Below are 23140 nucleotides of genomic sequence, written 5' to 3' on the forward strand. Positions count from 1 at the left end.
ATGTATAAACTGAAACTGTAATGCTTACTATCCTCCTGACATTAATTTTAGTGTTGTTATAATCCCACTAGGACCAATGATAGCGTTATAATTGTCATACTGACACCAATAGTAGCGTTAGTACAATTCTGCTTATATGTTCCCGACACCACTGCTACTGTTTTTACCATTAGCACCACTAATAGCATTAGTACCTACAAATATGTCCCCGTAGCTGAAATTAGGATGAAGGATTCCTTTATTTGAAGTGCAACAGAACACCGTTCCAGCAGCCAAAACATCCAAGAAGTACATCATCACCAACAAAGCACAATTTAAAACTCGGATTGAGAATAATGTAAAGGTAATTCAAATTATATGCATGAAGACCAAACCAAATACTTATGTACAATAGGATAACAGAGCTGAATATTTCTACATCTACTCGGACACATAAATTTGTTTCTTTATTTGCCTCTTCACAATCTTGCATTGATTACTCCATATACCAATTGTTTTCATTTGTAACGGCTTAACCATGTCACTCCTCTCAAATCTCTCGCATACAATAAAAGGTATTTAAAAAAACTCCCTCACATATCCCCTTTCAATCATTATGGCAACACTGATATTTAATTTTGACTTCACACCTTTCCATTGTCCAGCACAATACAGTAATGGATTTCCTTCACCTCCATCGTCTTCGAAAATTTCCTTGAACCCTTATACCTCCAGCCATAACCTCTAATTATCACCAAATCACTTACCTTTACAACGATCACTCCTCCCTTTTTCCCCCTGTACTTGTCCTGAACTATTCTCTTTATAGTAATGACCCCTTTCAATTTTTTCTCATCAAAGAAGTTTTCCTCATTCATTCTTTATTCAGCAGGCTTCCAGCTACTCTTTCTTTCAGCAAAGCAAAATGATTAAACCCCTGTACTGAAGAGGTGTATCATGCAACACCCACATCTTCTTGAGTTTTCTTTCCAATCCAGAGAAGTCGCCGTAATCTCTCTATTGAAGCACTCGACTAAGCCATTGGAGTAGAGATGATACAACGTCTTAACTTGTTTGATGCCCATTTGGGTACAATTCCTCCCCTATATCAGAACGCCCAAATTAGGGCCCACAGTCAGTCTCTAGCTCTTCTAGGTATCCGTCTCTATTGAAAACACCTGTCATGGAATCTATTAGCTATTAACAATTATAGCCCCAGTCCGTATCATTTAAAAAATCCATCATTACTGTTGCATATTTTGCAGACTTTTGATTGATCCCCATACAGACCTGAAATAGCCAAAGCTAATTTATGCCATGGATGCTCCAGCACCACTATAAGCTTCACTAGCACCGGTACAGTTACTTGGGAGTCACAGGACTCACCAAACACTGTCTCGCATGATGTGCCAGATTTGTATACTGACTGCCATCAAAAGTCCTTGCACATCCTATTCATTACCCTGATCCTCCCATGACCTTCATGGGCCAACTCCATTACCTTACTTCTCTACTATGATCCATAATTCTAACCTCTTCACAAAACCATTAATCAAAGTCAGCACATCAGCCACATGCTATATACCCCCACCTCTCCAATTAGAACTTCCACACTTGGCCACCCCTTCACTATGTGTCCACACATTCCTCTTCACCTTCTTCCCTGTTGTTGTCTATCTCTTCCGGCAATTGCAAACGGGACAACAATCAGCCATCACATTATTTTGACAGGGCAGCTGACACACATACTCTTAAATCCGATACCTACATTTGGCTATCCGAGGTTTCACATGAGCAGCACCCTTTGACCTAAACAACCCACTAGTAGCTTGTTATTGATGCAGAGAACAAACTCCACCCCCCAGTAGATTTTCTAATAGTGAACCCCAACCAACATGCCAAGGCATCTCTCTCAAGTAAATGAGTAGGTATTCTCAGCAACTCCAGAAACCCTTGAAGCGAAGGCCACCACGTTGTCATGCCCTTCTCTTGAAGCACCACCAGTGCTAATCCATAAACTCTTAATATTAATATTTTGGTTCATATTTATACCAAATTCGTGACAAAAAACACACTGGCCACCCTCAGGTCGAGCATGTACCTGATGACATTGAAACAAAAACTGTTTCTCCAACTTTACGAACCCCTCGGAGGACCTATTAAAAGACCTAATCTTGTCAATTAAATCAGGTTTCCCCATATGATCCTTGCCCACCTAACATAATGCATATCTGATACCTACCCAATTGGCACCAATTCTGGGGCAAATCATTAATGAAGTGTTTGCGAGTGGAATATTTCCCACTCAGTGGAAACGCACCTCAATCCTTCCACTCCTAAAAAAAGACAACCTGGATAGCACGGAACCCTGCAACTATCGCCCAATAGCAAGACTCCCTTTTGCGGCCAAATGCATAGAGAAAATACTGAATAAACAAATCACAGAGAATATTGAAACAAATTGATTGTTTGACGAATCACAGCACAAAATCTGCCCTAATTATAGCTACGGAAGATATTCGGAACATTCTCGATGGAGGGTGTTCGGCGGCTCTGGTGCTGCTTGACCTCTCGGCAGCCTTTGATATGGTCAGCCATGAGATTCTGGCTGACAGGCTTCATTCTTCAGGAATCAACGACACAACGTTGGATCTCCTAAAATCTTTCCTAACCGGTAGACAGCAAAATGTGGCAGTGGGGATGGCTGCCTCTAAGCAGTTTTCCCTACCATGTGGAGTGCCTCAGGGCTCAGCCCTGAGCGCCACACCACTTTTTAATCTTTTTGTAACACCACTAGCATCTATTATAAAAAAGACTGGGTTCTCCCTAGTATCATATGCGGATGACACCCAAATAGTGAAGTCCCTAACAAATGGAGAAAAGAACCTGGGAGAGGCGTTTAGCGCCTGTATGAAGAACGTGAGCAACTGGATGGATGAAAATTGCCTAAATTTAAATGCATCAAAAACAGAGGTCATTATCTTTGGCAATAAACCCTCTCTCTGGACGCCAGATTGGTGGCCACCAGAACTGGATGCACTACCTACTCCCTCTAGTAAATGATCTAGGTATCACCATAGACCAGGATCTCAAATAAGCACAACTAAGCAAAATTACTGCTGCTTCCTTCTGTTCTATAAGGCTTATCAATAAAATTAAAAAATATATACCAGCTGAACTGCTGAAAACAGTTACCTTGGCAATGGTCATCACACGGATTGACTACTGCAACAGCCTTTATCTCACCTTCAATTCAGGATTGGTGAATAGGCTCAGATTATACAAAATGCGGCAGCTCGCCTCATTTGTAAAATTCCAAAAATGTTATCTGCGAGAGAAGCTTTAAAACAACTGCACTGGCTACCAGTTAGACAGAGATTTAAGTTTAGAGCCCTCTGCCTAGCTTTCAAATCACTACACGGTTTGGTGCCAGCACAGTTTAGGAACAAACTGAAGTGGTACATTCCAAACAGGACCTTACAGTCAGGTCTGGCCTAGAACATGATAGCCACCCCTTTTAAGAAAGCCAACTGGGGAGGTAGGAGCTTTTTCAGAGCAACAGCACAGCTTTGGAATGACTTCCCTATCGCATTCAAATCAGCCCCTTCCCTGCTGAGTTTCAGAAAAAGCCTAAAAACTTGGCTATTTACACAAACTGTATAAAATAGGAAAACTATTTCTTCCCTGCTCTGTTTCCAATACTGCTTGTCCCCTCTGTCTTATTTGTTCTTTGTTTCGATAAGCGCCAAGATGCCTTCGGGCAATAGTTGTGCTTTATAAATTTTATTTACATTATATTACTCGGGCAAATGTTTCTGTAATAGTTATCAAAGGGTTCACCCTCTGAAAGCATCCTCACACTCGCTTCCTTAGACTAACTTCCTATTCTTCTTCAAAAGAACACCTATAGGTCCTGTCATTTGAGCAAAGGTCACAAACCAAGCATAAAACTCAGCCAGAGCCAGGAACAAACACCGCCGATCCTTGTACAATGGACATGGAGCAACACTTATTGTCTGAAGTAGGCTTTTTTAAATTTATTTCAGTTCCTGCTCCTGACACCCTCCCTACCCTTATCTTACATTTTTTTTAATTCCCAGGATCGTTCTCCTGTACCTCAAAATGTTTAGCACTATTTGCAATTTCTCATTATGACCACTCCAACTATTTTCTAGAACACCATCTTAAACATTTGACTCTGTACATGCACTTTAACTTCTTTTGCATAGTGGTTTGGAAAACTCCTGATGATGATGATATTCTGTATCACAGTCTCTTATACCGAAACACCCCCTTGGGAGTCACAAAGAATGTCAGATGATGTGCAACTCTGTGTGGTTTTACTTTTGGTATGCAGATAACATTTTCTTTATGTTGGGCAGAGGATGGTGATCCATCCACATATTCTTTATAAGGTCGTGCATGTCCACTCACTTCCTCATATCCCCACTGGACTTGCTTACCTGGACAAACTGGACCCAACTACTAGGAACTTTCAAATTCTTCTAGGCTGTCTAATGCCTTCAATCTCTCTAATTCCATTCTAAAGCCAACCAGAACCCTCCTCACTTTATGCACATACAGAGACGCCCCATGCTTTACCCTTAACTGGTATACAAATCCCTTCAGTTTACCCAGTGTCTCTGAAAATACTTCCAGATCGGAAAATCCCCTACCTCTCTGCTTCTACATACCTAGTTGCATTAGAGCAAGTCACCAGTTCTGGACAGTTTAGACCAAAACTTATATTCAAGTCTTTCGGTCCACCTGCCCACCCCCACCCCATTCCCCCCACCCAGCAAACATGACCTCTCAATCGCCACACAGATAGTGGCATCACTCACAACACTACCTTTAGACATCAAGCATTCCTTAAATTCTCCTACCACATTTATCAACTTTTCCCAGTATTTTAAGATCATTACTTTTGACTTGCTCAACGTCACTATGGAAATTTCTTAAATTGACCTCCCCCTTAACGTGTAAGGTGACAATGAATCAGTCATCATACGAAACTCCACTTCTCTCACCATAAGGTATGTTATTTGTATATCTTGAGTTTTAAAGCAATTTTCTGGGCACTATTTATGAATAACATTCACAAGTCAAAAAGTAGTAATACCTTTTTCCCCATTTTTTTCAACGTTCAACTACATAATGTGTTTACGGGCACATGGCCAACTAGAAAGGCAGTTTTTGGTTGGTATGGGAGGGTGCCTGGGAAAGGAGGGTGGCATTTAGCCAAATACTAATACGATTTTTTTGTTATTGGTGTCTGTTTTTACTGTAATGATTTTAATTAATTGATCAGTTAATAAAATTCAAAAATTCAAACTGTCAATTTTTACAGTCACAACAAGATGATGAAACATTTTGTGGCTCCAACTTCAAGCCTAAATACCAGCTAATTACGTAAACCATTCAGTATGGGATTATGTCAATGTGCCGTGTGTGACTAGTAGTCAAGCCTTGCCTGATTACAATGTCAATCGTTCACAGTGAAGTCATACTGGAGGACATAGTGCTGAGTGTTGTCAGGCACACGTAATACGCTGCTCTGCCCACCTGATCTGCACATGGGTGATGCAGGTTTCAGGATGAGGTTCTCTATGATGCCCATGTGATGTTTTGACCGGGTATACATACCTAGGATCTTGGTAGATTGACAAAGCGTTCCACACATAAGCCAAAATAACTCCCTATCAACAGTTCCTCCACCCAGGTTAAGCACATTTTTTGTGCACAGGAATGTATGAACAGTTCAAGGCACTTAACACCATTATAAAGATGTCATAGAGCCAAAACGACGATAAAGGCTTCTTCTATTTGTAGTGCTCTAGTGCACAGGCAGCAACAGGATCTCCCTGCAAATTCCTTGACATCCCCCACATTCCAGGTTTTCAAAGGAGAACCACAGCCCAACAGTGCCTGCTGGGATAACACAGAAAATAGTTTTGAGTGTTATCATAATCTTCTTGCCATCTAACAGTAAATCACTGTATTGAATGTTTCATTCAAAACTGGACCTTTTTGATAAGAAAAGCCCAAAAGACACATACAGACTCAGCTCCACAAGCACCGACCATCGTCTTTTCTTCAGTTACTTACAGTGCTTAGAAACAGATGAGGTGGTGCACGACACACAATACATAATTATTGTCTCATTTTTCCTTAACTAGATTGAATTTATGTGTATTTTTGTAGTAGTGGTTGTAGTACTCTCTCATGATAATACTCAAAAGTATCACATGTATTTGTACTTCACTATGGACCTTTGTACATTCTGGTACATGGAGTCTTGATCTTTATATTTTCATGTGTTTTTCTTAGTCAGTTTGTACAATGTGAAAGGGCTACCTCGTGATACATTCAGTTGTCAGTGATCATGAATGGAACTATAATTTACTTTTGTTTGCAGTTGCCTAATGAGGGATTATACAACATTGCCAAAAGGCCACTGTGTCCATTCACTTGATTGTGTGATTGCATTTTTCCATTTTGTGCGCCGAAGCATTTAAAATGGATGTGTCTAAAACTCTGCCACATATATCTGATGCAATCTGCCCAGCAAGACCAACTCTCCCTTCTAATACATTGATACCGTTGAATTGTGTAATTGTGACACCTGTTATTAACAGCACTAAAAAAGTCAGGTGAGTTTTCTAAAGAGCAGTTACAATCCAAGGTAATTCATCAAAATGATGTTAAATTAGTCATTAACATTAAGTACACTGCCTCTTCAGAAGCGATAAGTCTAGCTAGATAAGCTGCAGACTGTTCTCCCTTCCTGGCCCTAAAACACAGCCCTTCTGAATCCTCCTCTCTTTTTTAGTCAAGCCTACTAGACAGCACATTCTCTTTGATTACCATTAGTTTGCGGTACTGTCACTCTCTTTTTAGGTCAAGCCTAGAGTCCGCGTGCATGTGCTGCTGTGGGAGGCATGCTGTAATCCCTCGGTGGGATTTGAACACACCCAGCACAAGCCTCCGCTTTTCTATTAGTTGGTTGGTCCGCCTTAACTAATTCCACAGTTTTCATTCATAAATAGAGTTCATTTAGCCCGCATTATGGCTGTTTGTTCCCGCCCTGCAGACTGCCCCTTCTACATGTATCCTTTGATATTTGTCTTATGTATTGTTTTAGTGTACTATTTTCCCTTTAATCCCTCTCCTTACTGGCTCACAGCACTGCTTGCAGTTCTCTTAATCTTCCTATGCCTTCCCCCAACAACTCCCACCCCTTGCAGTTTGCTAATTTCCAGTGGAATTGTTCTGTTATCATGCCACGTCCAGCCCGTCGCTGCTTCTATGGTTTGGGCAAGGTTCACTTTGGATGTAGACATCAATCTTGTTCTCTCTACCACTAATTAGCCCGCAGTGTGAAATAGCTTTAGTTTCAATGGCACTAAAAACTAAAGCTATCACGGTGAAGGAGAGATTGGAAACTAACCATTATCTCGCCTCTGCTTAGTGAAAAATAATTTGGATGCACAGTGACAGAAAAAGGGTTACAAGAACATTCTTATTATAAACTTCACCAAGTTGTTTATGTTCCTGCTGTTATCGTGCTTTGGGTCAAGCCAGGGTTGGTGCAGGGCGGAGGTATAGCAGAGGACAGATGGTACAGCGCAAATGAAAATACATGTGAAGCTTTTGCACTGACGTGTGCACAACAATAAATATGGTCAGTTGGGCGCAATGTTGCCTTAAGCTGTGAAACTATGTGTATGTGTGAGAGAGACATTTGCCCTCCGTTTCTAACAGATAAGCTGAAAAGCATGCTAACAACATCTGGTTTGGCTGCGGATGAAATGTTCAGAATAGATATAATTAGCATTTTTTTGGCATTATTTAAGCTTTATTTAAGCTTAAACCGTCTAAGGGTTTTGTTTCTCTTTGTACCTTCTTCGGATAAACGGTGTCCTTCCTTGTTCCCTTCGACACTAGTCTGTTCCCTGCAGTGCAGGCTTACTAGAAAGGTGCGGTCACAGCGCTCTCCCTGCTATTTACTCTGTGACCCTGGGCTCACAAGCTATGACTCTCGCAGCCTTGGACAGGAAGTAATAACTCTCACTCCCTCTCACTCTCTGTGCGCACTTCTCTCCATCCTGTCCATCCATCCCACCCTCCCCTGCCTGCCAGCAGTAATACTTTTTAAAGTTCATGTTTTTAACAACAACATGCTTTTGCTAAATTCCCACGAGTGTGCATTGCAGGACCTTAACAACCAAAAAATTATGCTAAAGCAATATGTTAAAACATACACCACACAACGCACAAAGGTGCTGGAAATGTGAAGAGGGGGTTATTAAAATATTAAAAAACACACAAGGAAAACACAGTACTTTGCTACATTCAAACTTTGTGTACATGGCTTTAAGTACCGTCTCAGTCAGTCCCTTAGACTTGAAAGTTGATATACTGAAAACACCACACAATTTATTAAAATATAAGTATCTCTGTACTATTTTATTCCACACTAACGAGCTCTACAATCATTGGGTACATCAAATGCTCTCTTTTCTACTTCGACATATCTGTCCGCTGGGCTGACATAGCTTAAAAACATTGCCAAAGCCAATAGCTCTGCCTATACACTGAGAAGGTCCCAAAGGTGCGACTTATTTGCTATGCCAATGCTTGTTCCTTCTTCTTAGTTGATGGCTTTCTGTCAGTCTTGTGTTTGTCCATCCCATGGAGCATTGCCTCTTTGCAGTGTGGTTGATTGCCTGCTTCTCATGTTTGCTTTCAGGGAGCTACTTTTTTCTGTTTGGGTAAGTACTGTATGAGATTGCATATGTTTCCATCTCTCACTGGTGCAATTGCCTCTTTCCTAAATTGTATTGCTCATGTCTTCAGTCCACACCCACCCTCTGTGTTGCTTTCCCCCACCCTCTGTGTTGTTTTCTCCCACCTCACACTACTCTCTCGCTAGGTTCTTATTTTCACCACCCCTGTAATCGCCCCTTTGCTTGCTCACCCATGTGCTCTACTCTGTTTTACTGTACTATTTAAACCTGTTTTTCTAAAGTAATTAAACAGTTACTCTACAAAACCTTCTAGTAGCTATGTTAGAGTGTACATGGAAATGAGGTGATAGACGATATGAAAGCAGGGTTCTTATAATGCCCAGCTACAGAGCCAGGTGTTTCTTGCCCAAGACTTGAAGTGAGCCGAATCTCTCCGGGTCTAAGACCCAGCAGTAATTAAAATCTGACCTTAAAACAGGTCCCGATCAGGCCCTGTGTTCATGTTCCTAGCTTATCAGGAAACAAGTGATCGATTTCCGAACAATGGCTATATAAAACTTAAAGTTATTCATGTCAGCAATGTAGTTCCTGTGTGCATTTCACGTTTTACTTAGTCTTGCATTAATAGAGAATGGTTGCTTTTTCCAGAATATTGTGTTACTGTTGTTATTTTTTCTGTGGCATATCACTCTTTTATAGTGTGTACAGTCACGTTAGACGCCTCTTTGTGTCTATCTGAGTTCAGGTTGTAGATGGGTGCTTATAACTGATCATGATTGAGAACCTTGGAGTTGAGGCTGAAGACATTGTGAGTTTCACACACTAACTTTCGGTGTGTCATAAAGGTGTTCAGAAAACATGCTCATCCACTTCCTGGCCTCTGCGAAAAGCGCACAGAGTGATGGTCACGGGTGCCAATTGTAACTGTGATTGTATGCTAAAGTGTATGAAAGAGGTACACAGCTGGCGAAATACTGACGGGGCAAAAGTAACAGAATGTGCAGTGCTTACAGGTGAGTGAGTGGGTGCGTTGTGTGTGTGGGGTTAGTGAAGTGGAGGAGATGCAAGGAAGTATGTTTAGGAGAGAGAAAACTGTTGCTGACGGGGAAATAGATATGCACATGTTCAGAAAGATGTGTGGAGAAAAAGTGCTTGTTTAACACATTGGGGCACTGCAAAGGAAAGTGATGAGACATTTCGAAGACCACAAGCCCTTCCACAGACATTAATAACATTTGATCCACAGTCTCTCTTTTTTTTAGAATTGAACATTTTCAATTGTAATTATACAAAACAATTGTTGGCAGTTAGTTATCTGATAATACTAACAAGCATTGGCGAAGTCTATTGGGAGGCTTGTTTAGGTGCATGACCGTTATTGTGTGATATGTCTGCATTCCATAACAGAATTCCAGCACAGAGGCACCAAAATACTGGTTGGGTGGCATACTATGGGAAGAAACACATTTTAGATTATATGTTTAAGCCACAGCCCTATTTGCAGAGACCATGCCTCTAAGAAGAGATTCCTAGTAATGCTACTGAGGTCGCGCCCCTTTTAGAGACCCCCCTCCCCTCCAGTTTTTTTCATCACACTTAAATTCGTGGTTTTCCAATATATTACTTAAGGTTTATTTCTGAGGTGACAGAAATAATATAATAAACACAATAAGGTGATGGACGGAGTGCTGCAACTTTTCAGACACTCACCCACAGTCACAGATATGGGTTTAATTACGGCCAACTACAGACCTATTGCATGCCTTCACTTCCCGGCTAAAATCGTAGAGGCCATTATGAACCAGCAGCTCTCAGAGCTTATTGAACAACATAAACTCTTGGATGATACTCAGTTCGGGTTCCGGAGGGGACACGGAACTGAGACAGCACTGATAAAGGCCTCCGATGAAATCCGAGACATCATGGATTCGGGAGGAGCGGCAGTGCTTATTCTGTTGGACCTGTCGGCGGCCTTTGACACGGTCGACCACACCATCTTGGTCGACCGTGTCGCAGCCCTTGGGATTAACCATCTGGCCAAAGATCTTGTAGCCTCTTTTTTAGCTAATCGCAAGCAGGCAGTCAAACTGGGTAACTATTACTCACCGATCTCTGAACTGCCATGCGGGGTCCCTCAAGGATCCTCGCTAAGTCCTACGCTTTTTAACATTTATGTCACAGACTTGGCGAGGGTCATGAAATCGCATGGGATGCGTTTAACTACCTACGCTGATGACACCCAGCTTGTGCTGGCGGTGCATAAGAACGGCCCAGTGGTAGCAGCTAAACTTCAGGAGGGGCTACTGGATGTACAATCTTGGATGCACTGTAACTGTTTAGAACTTAATGCGGAGAAAACTGAGGTTATGACCTTTGGTAATATTTCCCCAGAGTGGTCCCCTACATGGTGGCCCAGTCAGATGGGCCCTCCCCCGGTCCCAGCTACCAAGGTCAGGAATCTTGGAGTGATCTTCGATAACAAGCTATCCTTTAGACATCACGTAAACAAGGTAGTTTCAGCTGCATTCTTTATGTTGAAAAAGATAAAAAAAACTCCTGCCGTATTTACCAGCATCAGCAGGAAAAACACTGATTACCACCCTAGTGTTTTCCAAGCTTGACTATGGAAATGCTCTCTTTTTCAACACGCATAAATACATCCTGAATAAGCTTCAATCTGTCCAAAATATGGCAGCACGGATCCTGCTCAACATTCCCAGGCGCCACTCCACTTCGGCAGCCATACGCCATCTCCATTGGCTAAGAGTGGAGAGCAGGATCAAATTCAAAGCTTTATGTATCGCCTAAAAGGCCATCCATCACACTGGACCGAAGTTCTTAAAAGAGGCATTTCAGGTGTACACCCCTATAAGGAATTTAAGATCAGCAGCAAGCTGTCTACTGTCTGTACCCCGTACAAGAACGGCTACTTGGGGTGACAGACGATTTTTGGTAGTAACTCCCATATTGTGGAACTCACTCCCCTCAGACATTAAATCTGCACCAACCCTCATTGGCTTCCGTAAGGCTTTGAAGACCTGGCTCTTCAATCAATAAGTTCATGTCCTGACTACTGTATTTTAGAGTATCTCACTGCACCTAGACACCTTAGGGTAGTAGCTGCGCACTAAAAATCCCATAAATAAATAAATAATCCATCATCACTTTTCTGCTCAACAATGCTATCAAATATAATACACAATCTGACCGTATCTAGTGCATTAAAAGGACTCATTCAAGAACCCAGCTTGTAACACCCTAACCTCATGTAACGCCAGGATACCCACACGATAGTGCACTCCATAAATCTAAATAACGTAACATAACTGCTCAAACAAAATACATCTTTATCACCTTGACACTTCAGGTGATTCTATCAATTAAAGCGCCTGTTGGCTCCCAAGCACCCATTGCATTTGGTGATAACCCAATTACTCATATTTACATTTATTTCAAGTAGCAGGTACCCTGAGAAGGCTTTTTTCAACTGTCTGTCCTTCCCCATGCTTCACAGCATACAAGACCCCTTTGCTTTCAGCTGGGGGGGGTGCCTCAAGTTTGACAAAAAACTTTTGAGGACAGGTGTTTTTAGGTCGAGCCTACCAAACAACTTTGTCTGGTTGTAAAATGCCTACTGTGGGCTTACCAAGAACATACAGGGGCTTACATCCCATCCATGCTTGCGATTGATTGGATTTTTGTCACTCTCACTGGCTTGCTTCTTATTCAGTGGCTTTCTTTGTCACAGCTTGTGATCTTGTGTTTATAACCTCTTTACCATCTATCTGATTGGCTGGCTTCTATCCTTTTACTGTTCATATTACAGAAACCACTTTTTTCATTTTACTTAAGCAATTCCTGAGAGGGCATTTGTTTTTCAGCTCTCTCCCTCCTGTATTTCTCCCCAGCGCTCTGGCTTACTGTCTCCTTTGTGTTGCAAGCCCGGTCTCTTGTGCGTTTCCCCACCAAACTATCTGCTTCCCTCGTGCTCTGTACGCTCTCTCCCTCATGTGCGGCAACCTCCCTCACTTATTCTCCGTTGTACCCACCCCACCACTGAGCACTGCGGGGTTCCTCAGGGCTCCGCCCTGAGCCCCACGCTCTTTAATGTCTACATGAGTCCTCTAGCAGGGATAGTTCAGCCCTTTGGTGTGCGTATTGTCACCTACGCAGATGATACCCAACTTGTGGTCTCCCTGGATCACACGGAGGGATCATCCAACACCTTGGGCCCCTGTCTAGAGGCTGTAGCCAATTGGATGCACTCTTCGTGTCTCAGACTCAACGGGGAGAAGACTGAGATTATGCTGCTGGGCAATCTCGCACCTACTACTTTGGTTTCCATCTGGCCCGCCTGTCTTGGCCCCCCTCCCTCTCCTAAACCCCATATCAAGAGCTTAGGAGTCTGGCTCGATAAAGCACTAGACTTCTCTGTGCAGGCCACCAAAACGGCCTCCACCTGTGTCGGACTAATGAGAATGCTCCGGAAGATACTCCCACTGCTTCCTTTCCAGGCGAGGAGAATCATGGTTCAAGCCTTGATACTCTCCCGCCTGGATTATGGAAACGCGTTATACCTGGGAGCTCCGGCAGCAGTAACCAACAGACTCCAAGTCACACAGAACTGTGCTGCCCGACTTTTGTTTAACATCCCTCGTTGGCAGTCAGCAAGGAAGGCCCTGCAAGAACTCCACTGTCTTCCAATAGCTGCTAGAACACAATTCAAGGCCATGTGCATCGTGCACAAGACCTTCCACCAAACAGGCCCAGCCATTTTGCTTCCTTTGGTGGTACTCTACACTCCATCAAGAACCATCCGTTCCAGTGTCTTGCATCTAGCCACCACGCCTAAAATCAATAAAGCTCGTTGGGGAGGCCGGGCTTTCTCACATTTGGCGGCAAAGATGTGGAATTCCCTTCCTCCGAATCTCCGGGAGATCAACAACCGGATGGCTTTCAGGAAAGCATTGAAAACACACCTGTTTGTCAAAGCGTGTTAACTACCCATGCCCTCGCCACAGTAATCAGTCGAAGCGCTGCGAGGCCTCCGGGTATGTACGCGCTATATAAATATAATTTTCGTTTCATTTCACCTGCTCTTCCATTGCTCCTATAAAACCCATCTTTTTTCCCTTTTTGGGAAGGGGGAGAGGAGTAGGCAGCAAATTGCTGAAGGCACCTTGCATTAAAAAACAAGCATTTGCAATGTAATAGGTCTCGCATTTGCAAGAGTTTAAGCTATTGGCCTTGTAAATGACAATGCCTTTTATTTATATGTTTTGATAGTTAACATATAAATAAAAGGCATTGTCATGTACAATGCCAATAGCTTAAACTCTTGTAAATGCGTGACCTATTCAAAGAAGCGTCCACCTTTGTCCAGGGCTGCTTAGAAAGTGAAAGAGCTCATGGTGCGCTGAGTGTTGCAGGAAAGCATGTCGTGCCTGCAGTAGGAGAAAAGCATTTACGAAAATAGTGCTTGCAAACTCATTAATTCATTAAATCTTTATTTCGAAATTTTTCAGTCATAAAAGATTACAGTAAAAACAGTATAGATAAAAAGCATAAAATTAATTAAATTAAAATGAATTTGTCATGAAATGTACACAGTCACTGTATAAAATCACCCCTGGGTGCCGCTGTAGTAAGAGAGGATCTTTTGGACCACATTGCTAAAAGGAATTTTGAAAGTGCGAAAACTATATGTGGTGATGTATCTGTCTTAAATGCTTTGTTGCACTGAGAGTTCTTATCAAAACCCAAGTTCTTGCATAGGGGTACAAGCCAGTACTTTCTAGCTTTCCTATAGGCAGGGCAAAAGAAGAGCATATGCATTTCATCCTCCTTGGACGCACCACACCCATGGCAAGATTTGCTCATGGAAGACGACCACTTGCCTACAAATACCCCTAACGGTAGTGATCCATGCCTCCATTGAATGTATAGCTTCCTTGCTCCTACTGGGTAGATAACATTCAAAAAATTCCTCAAAGGCAAAAGAATGTTTGAGTGTTAGAAAGGTTATTGTCAGGGAGCCAGCTTTAGAATCTTGCAACCATTTATTCTGTTTTTAGTCCATAAAAGATTTTGCAAGCATTTTGCCGGAGACCCCCTTGCATGCCTCTTCTGGATCATACCAGAGGTCCAGTAGGCCAATTTTTCCTAGTTCGTTTTTCACGAATACAAGCCAGGGGATTTTAGCTGCGCTTGTAAATGACAATGCCTTTTATTTATATGTTTTGATAGTTAACATATAAATATAAGGCATTGTCATGTACAATGCCAATAGCTTAAACTCTTGTAAATGCGTGACCTATTCAAAGAAGCGTCCACCTTTGTCCAGGGCTGCTTAGAAAGTGAAAGAGCTCATGGTGCGCTGAGTGTTGCAGGAAAGCATGTCGTGCCTGCAGTAGGAGAAAAGCATTTACGAAAATAGTGCTTGCAAACTCATTAATTCATTAAATCTTTATTTCGAAATTTTTCAGTCATAGAAGATTACAGTAAAAACAGTATAGATAAAAAGCATAAAATTAATTAGATTAAAATGAATTTGTCATGAAATGTACACAGTCACTGTATAAAATCACCCCTGGGTGCCGCTGTAGTAAGAGAGGATCTTTTGGACCACATTGCTAAAAGGAATTTTGAAAGTGCGAAAACTATATGTGGTGATGTATCTGTCTTAAATGCTTTGTTGCACTGAGAGTTCTTATCAAAACCCAAGTTCTTGCATAGGGGTACAAGCCAGTACTTTCTAGCTTTCCTATAGGCAGGGCAAAAGAAGAGCATATGCATTTCATCCTCCTTGGACGCACCACACCCATGGCAAGATTTGCTCATGGAAGACGACCACTTGCCTACAAATACCCCTAACGGTAGTGATCCGTGCCTCCATTGAATGTATAGCTTCCTTGCTCCTACTGGGTAGATAACATTCAAAAAATTCCTCAAAGGCAAAAGAATGTTTGAGTGTTAGAAAGGTTATTGTCAGGGAGCCAGCTTTAGAATCTTGCAACCATTTATTCTGTTTTTAGTCCATAAAAGATTTTGCAAGCATTTTGCCGGAGACCCCCTTGCATGCCTCTTCTGGATCATACCAGAGGTCCAGTAGGCCAATTTTTCCTAGTTCGTTTTTCACGAATACAAGCCAGGGGATTTTAGCTGCGCTTGTAAATGACAATGCCTTTTATTTATATGTTTTGATAGTTAACATATAAATATAAGGCATTGTCATGTACAATGCCAATAGCTTAAACTCTTGTAAATGCGTGACCTATTCAAAGAAGCGTCCACCTTTGTCCAGGGCTGCTTAGAAAGTGAAAGAGCTCATGGTGCGCTGAATGTTGCAGGAATGCATGGCGTGCCTGCAGTAGGAGAAAAGCATTTACGAAAATAGTGCTCGCAAACTAAACAAGCATTGGCATAGCCAATAGGTCTCACCTTTGGGACCTTATAAGTGTTTACCCAGAGCTATTGCCAATGTTCTAAAGGTATGTTGTAGATCAATGTAGCTGTTGTGTTCAATACTGTAAAGTTTGTGCGCTTTGCATGAGCACTAGTTACGTTACAGAAGGACACTTTAATGAGCCTGTGCACCTCAAAAGGATTCAGGGAAAGTTTGCATGTGGTGGTCAGTTTTTATTATGTATAGGCATTACTAACATGTTAAACCGCTAATGAACATAATATACCAGTGCTAGCCTGGCAGATCCTTCTGCAACAACACGCCCCCCCCCCACCCCACCTCTACAAACTTTACCTGGTGCATGCGCTGCACAAAATTCGGAGCGTTGTGTGCGCCTCCTCTCATGCTTGCAGAGCTTACACACAGCCACCCAAGTGTTGTGTGTGCCTCCACTCGTGCTTGCAGATCTCACCCATAGCCACCCAAGCATTGTGTGCCTCCTCTCATGCTTGCAGAGCTCACACACAGCCACCCAACCATTGTGTGCGCCCCCTCTCGTGCTTGGAGAGATCACACACACAGCCATTCAAGTGTTGTGTGTGCCTCCTCTCTTGCTCGCAGAGCTCACACACAGCCATCCAAGTGTTGTATGCGCCTTCTCTCGTGCTTGCAGATCTCCCACACAGCCATCCAAGCGCTGTGTGCACCTCCTCTCGTGCTTGGAAAGCTCACACGCACTATGGTATGTTCAGTAAAATGTGTTCGTTGCCGTGGCTGCACACCAAGGGCTTCTGGGGCTGTGGGCAGTGCTAACTTTTACTGGAGTAAATTTATTGCAAGTATGGTGTAGGTCCTTTTTTTCCCGAGGTTATTTCCTGTGCATTTAATTTGTCGAGCATATCAAAGGCATCTGCGTGCAACTAGCCCTAAGTTGTCAAGCACTGCGGCATAACCCAGTGACTTAGCTTCAACCATTTAGAATACTAAATAACGCCGCCTGAATGCTTATTTCTGCAAGCACGTTCACCACTTGTGAGTGCGGCTCTATTTACCAGTGCAACCTGCGAGAAGCGCACAGGAATTCCCACGAGCAGCGGAGGACATTCAAGCCTCGACCATCACTGAGCTGCATGTACGTAGATTGGGGTCATTGTTTGTCGATCAGCTACCACCCATTGCACCGTGGGTTGGGTCCTGTCTGTACTCACTCTGAAGGCAACAACCAAGCTGGACAGCTTCCTAAATATGTTTGCGGCAGTACCACCTTTCAATGCCTTTAATGTAACTTTGATGGGACTCACTACAGTTCTTTCAGCTTCATCATGTCCGAACTGCAGCAATTTCATTATTCTATACAACGAAACCCTAGTTGTAGCTAATTTATCTTATGAAACTAACAACCATTGGCAAAGCCAATAGTCCTGGCTTGTTATAGATGTAATGTTAGTTGTAGCCGGCATTTCACAAAGCAAAAGGACACAAGCCAATGACAAATATGGGCAGAGAGTGGGTGAGGCTTCTATTACGTACTCCAATGCAGACTGGCTTGCAGAGCAGTGCATGTGCTGCCCAGGATCGACCTAATAAATGTGCATTTATGCTCATAGGTGCCAAAGGCAAGACGTATTGGCTTAGCCAATATTTGTTTTTCGTTTGAATGCCGATTTACCAATGTGATTTCTTTGAGTAGTCTCTTTGGCTCTTTAACTTTGAAATTAGTCTGTCACAGTTCAGCACTCTCAAAAGCTGTTTCTTTATTTTTGATTGGATTCGAGTTTGAAACAGAAACTATCACTTTACTCACAGGTGTAATTATTTAGAATTTCATTTTTCTATGTCAGGGATATGTCTTTTCTAAGTGTTGCATATTTGAGGGTTATTTTATCATTCCCAAATGCTTACCCATTCCAAAGAAGTAATTTTTCAAGTAAATTGATTCTTCATTGCCAACAATGAAGTAACCTGATTTTTAGGTCTCGGCCTGCGATTGCAGGGCGAAGCCCTGCTGTCGCAAAGCGAGCCTATAGTGATCGTTTCTGCTTTCAAGGACTAAACCGGAGAGGACAAGAGACTGGCACGCACACGCAGCCGGCCGGAATCAGATCTGGTCGCGCGCGTGAACACGCGCTCCGATTCCGGCAGGCTCTTTAGTCACCATGGATCACGCACGCGCACACACACAGCCACACATATACACACGCCCGACACCCCCCCACCCCCACCCACTCACCGGGCTCTTTTCTCGCTGCGCTGCTGTTCTGTGAGTTGGAGAACCTTCCTCGCACCATTACGCCTTGCCTGCTCTCTCCCGGTAACCCCATCATTCCCGGACTCCCTGCTTTCTTCTGCGCTCCCTCTGCCTCCAAGGTGCCGCGCTCCGGACGAGCTACGTCACCGTCCGCTAACCTGATACAGAGGCGGGGAGTATCCCGGAACTTCGCAGGCTCCTGCCTATCAAAGTAGAGCCCGCCACTCTCGCCTGCGTTCCACGCCTCGTTATTTTGTAAAAAGTCAGTTCCATGTCAGTCCTATGGTGGCTACGAAATAGAAGCTGCCACGGACTTCCGGTGCAGCCCCACGAGAAGAGACACTTACTGAAAGTATAAGGGCAAGGGGCTTGTGAGTATATGCTGCCGTTCAATGATGTCTCACGTCACCCTGACACCCAGACGGGTCACACGCCCTACATGAACCATCCATGCATTCAATGCAGAGGGCAGTCCTGTTGGGGGGCACATATATATACTTGTGCTGGGTAGAGTGTTGTGTAACTGAGCACGTGGAAATATTCCCCCACTGATGTACAGTGCCACTGACCTACAGTGCAGTTTATGGGATGCATGAATATGCTGCCGCTGATGAACACTACAGTGCGAGGGGGAACTTGGAAATGCACCGCCGTGGAATGTGCCCTCGATTGCATGGGGGCATGAACGTACACTCCCACCCGTGAAGAATGCACTTTGACGGGGAGCTTGTCAGGTGAGGAGGGAGGTGCGTGGAGCGATGCTAGTGCATGTGAGTGCGTGAAGGGTGACTAAAGATCGAGCGCGGCGGGAGTTACCTTATATTCGTGCCGCTCCCCTCTCCCCCGGTTAGTGAACACAGCCCTGCCCTGCTCCTCCTGGTGCTAATGTGCTGGGTACCAGCAGCTGTGTTTGTGTGTCAGCCGTCTCCATGGCAACCAGCAGGGATGCTCCGGGGAGGGCCCGGCCGCAGGTGACTCAGTGTTTCCACAAAAGCTATCAGTGCATTCCTCACTCTCTCGCCGCCGAGGGGCACCTGCTCTGCCTGTCAGCCTGGGACGTGCCCCTGGGGTCAGTCCGACCAGCGTCCCTCTGTCCGACAGGCCAGCGCCTTGAAAGGGCGCTGAGGCGCATAAGCGCTGAACTCACACTTACGAGTCTGCGGTGTAACAACAACAACAAGTATTATTACTATCAATAGAGCCCACAGGCCTGTTAGGACATTATTTTCACAGTTATTCGTTTGAGGTTTTATATAGCGCGGACTCAACCCAAAGGTGTGGGAACGCTTTACATGAGCACCAGTTACGGGAGGTGACATGAATTGCCCAGAATCACAGGATGTTGAGTCGACGCCGAGACTCGATCCTGGTGCCCCAGTTTCAAAGTGGGCAGCTCTTGCCCCTACTCACACCCTCTTGCTTGGGTTTTGACAAGTCTGGGCATCATGAGAGCCCGAGGACCCGCGTGTCGGTGATATGTCACGACAGGCGGTAGCAGTGACCGGATATGCGGTCTGTGCCACGTTACTATGTGGTGTGCCCTTGTATCACCAGGGCCCAAGGGCCCCGGTGGGTGCCACAGCCTGTGGAGTAAGAGCACCGCTTCGGGAGTCGTGTGTCCCAAAACTAACAACCGAAGCAACGCGTGGATATCCTCATTCGATTCCTCATTTTTAGGTCTCAACTAGTGCACGCTGTCTGCTATCTCTTCACTACCGCCCGTGCATCCGTTGTCCCATCTCTTTGCTCCCGCCCGTGCATCTGTTGTCCCATCTCTTTACTCCCACCCGTGCATCTGTTGTCCCATCTCTTTACTCCCACCTGCCCGCCCGTTGTCCCATCCCTTTACTCCCGCCTGCTTGCCCGTTGTCCCATCGCTTTATTATCGCCTGCCCGCCGTCCCATTTCTTTACTCCCGCCCGCCTGTTATCCCATCTCTTCACTCCCGCCCGCACACCCCTTGTCCCCATCTCTTTACTCCCGCCCGCCTGTTGTCCCATCTCTTTACTCCCACCCGTGCACCCCTTGTTTTAACTGTCGCCTGCCCAAGATCCGGAAGCACGTATACTAAACCGGCACCTCTTCACCACTTCTTGTCAGCCAATAGCAACCCCCATGCCAAGCATACACAGAGAACTACATTGCTATGGCACAGCACTACCAATTGCCTGCCTTCCTGCCCCTACACTGTTACCCCGCAGTGCAGCCACAGGACAGTGACTACATTGCCCGTGTCTGCCCCGCAACACGTTGTTCCTGCCATGGAGGTTTCCCACAGCCGGGTGCAGTTAATAAATACAGGGACCCAAAGATATGTGGCATCGCAGAATAAGAACGGACGTGGTACAGGTAGGCTTTTTAAAATGTATTTATTAGTTTTCACTTTTTATGTAGCGCATACTTTACCCACAGGTATCGGAGCGCTTTGAATCAGCATGCTTTTAACAAGCAAGACTAGCACTCTATATTACTGCCAACTTTGTTTAGCATAAGCAACAGCTAACCATTCACAAACAATGTTTATATACCAATTGCAAATAAATAAAAAAATTAATGCAAAGCATTGTCATTTACAATGCCAGTAACTCAAACTTTAATGCTGCAAGACCTATTGCTTTGTAAATGCTTGTTTCATAGGGGTTTGTTGCCAGGCTTGCAGTTTCGTAGTACTATAAACAAGCCACTTTTCCTTAACTGAGTTGTGTGTACAGTGATTTAAACCTGGAATCTGTAAGGTTTACACATCATTTTGAAACAGGATCATTCCAACTATGTGTGCGGGCAACTGTGAATGAATAAAGGGAGTTACACTGTGGATTCTTTATCTTCTGTTATGTTAATCGCTTTTGTACTTTGCTAACGACAAATGTTCTCAGCTCAATCTCTTCCTGGATGCTCTTTTAGTGCATATATTAAAAGGCCATAAGTCAATTTTGTCTGTTGGTGTTTGGTTGTGTGAGGTTAGTAAAGAGTTTGCTCATTAATTAGAGCTGGTTTGTGTAGGTTATTGTGGGAATAAATAGTGTTTTTTCTGTAGTGTAGTGGGTGCCCTTTAGGTACAACAGAAAGTTGTTTCAAATGCACACCTGTATGTTGAAGGAGTCATCTGAGTGGGTACCCACAGATATGGATCTTGAATTTCAGATAAGACGGCTGCAATGCCAGAAACCGGTCCCCGGAAGCTTGTTTCCTTCCCAGTGAAAGAATTGGCTTGGTAGTTTGGTTTGCCCTGTTCCCATGATGCTCTGGGCCAGGGACAAACTAATTTGCGTATAGCCAGGTTCTGAGCTGGGATGGTGCATTAAGCTAAAAAACGGTGTTGGATCAAGCCCTGATCTCTTGACTGGGTGAGAGTATTCTGCTTAATTCAGAAACTCTGTCCATCACCACCCCCTGTTGTTTAATTATTTTGTCCACCATAAGCGTGGAAGGGTATACTCAGACGTGAGTCCCTTGCTCATTGTACCATCAGGATTCAAGCAAGCCGGGCCGAAGACGGCTGCAATGCCAGAAACCGGTCCCCGGAAGCTTGTTTCCTTCCCAGTGAAAGAATTGGCTTGGTAGTTTGGTTTGCCCTGTTCCCATGATGCTCTGGGCCAGGGACAGACTAATTTGCATATAGCCAGGTTCTGAGCTGGGATGGTGCAGTGAGCTTAAAAACGGTGTTAGATCAAGCCCTGATCTCTTGACTGGGTGAGAGTATTCTGCTTAATTCAGAAACTCTGTCCACCACCACCCCCTGTTGGAGCTATACTTGGGACACTGTTTTGCCTCAAACCACAGCGAAAAAATCTGGAAATAGTAACATTTTAACCAATTTCAGTTATAGAAATTTCTGGAAATTTCATATTGAAGGAAGTATGCTAGTAAATGGGTATGACGTTATTTATGCACACTGAAAAATAAAGAAGTCCTCCATGGTTTTTATTCATCTACTAGCTGTACCCTGCCACGCGTTGCTGTGGCTCAGTCTGGTTAAATGGAAGAGAAAGAAAAGAGTAAGTGCACGTTTCTAATATGTTTAATTTCACAATGCTTGTGGGCACACAATGTGTTTTTGTGGCTATTGTCACGTTGTGTGTATATATAAACATGCGCTAATGTTGCAAAGTGGACCAACTCCTCCGCGTTCCCTCCACCCACTTCCCGGTCTGCCATCCTGACACCAACTGTTCATCCTAATATATGTAGACTATTGTCTCTATGCGTCCTTTCTTAATGTTACAAAGTGAACCAACTCCTACCCCCTCCCTCTTGTGTATATATAAAACACGCGCTTATCGAAGCCAACGTTGTGTCAAAATTTCAAATCAATCAGTGAATAACTTTCGGAGATTTAAGATTTTGAACAAACGAACATTGACATTTTTATGTGTCTGTTCGGGCTTTTGATTAAAAACACGCGTGTCGGACACGTGCGTATTGGAATCCAACGTTGTGTATATAAAAACACTCCCCTATTCGAATCCAACGTTGTGTCAAAATTTCAAAGCAATCGGTGAAGAACTATCGGAGATGTGCGATTTTGAACAAACCAAGATTTACATTTTTAATTATATAGAGGATACTATTGAACCTCTTGTATAACGAAGAGTCAACACTGAGGTGTTGCCAAGTTTGTGCTGTGAATGCTTTTCTCTTGTGATTAGCAAGCCCTATCACCAGCACATGTAATAATCGTTTGTTTTGATGTTCAGGGACCAGCAGCTCAAGATGGATGTGTCTCTGTAAAAGGGAAAGAGATCGCCCATGACACTG

General features: G+C 43.8%; 1 protein-coding gene across 1 annotated transcript in view; it reads left to right on the top strand.

The window, feature by feature from the left end:
- IQCH (IQ motif containing H) overlaps positions 1-23140 on the top strand; it is a 1013078-nt gene that overhangs the window by 544 nt on the left and 989394 nt on the right. The window lies entirely within an intron of this gene.

This window comes from Lissotriton vulgaris, chromosome 2_1, assembly GCF_964263255.1.
Source record: "Lissotriton vulgaris chromosome 2_1, aLisVul1.2, whole genome shotgun sequence".
Classification (NCBI taxonomy): Eukaryota; Metazoa; Chordata; class Amphibia; order Caudata; family Salamandridae; genus Lissotriton; species Lissotriton vulgaris.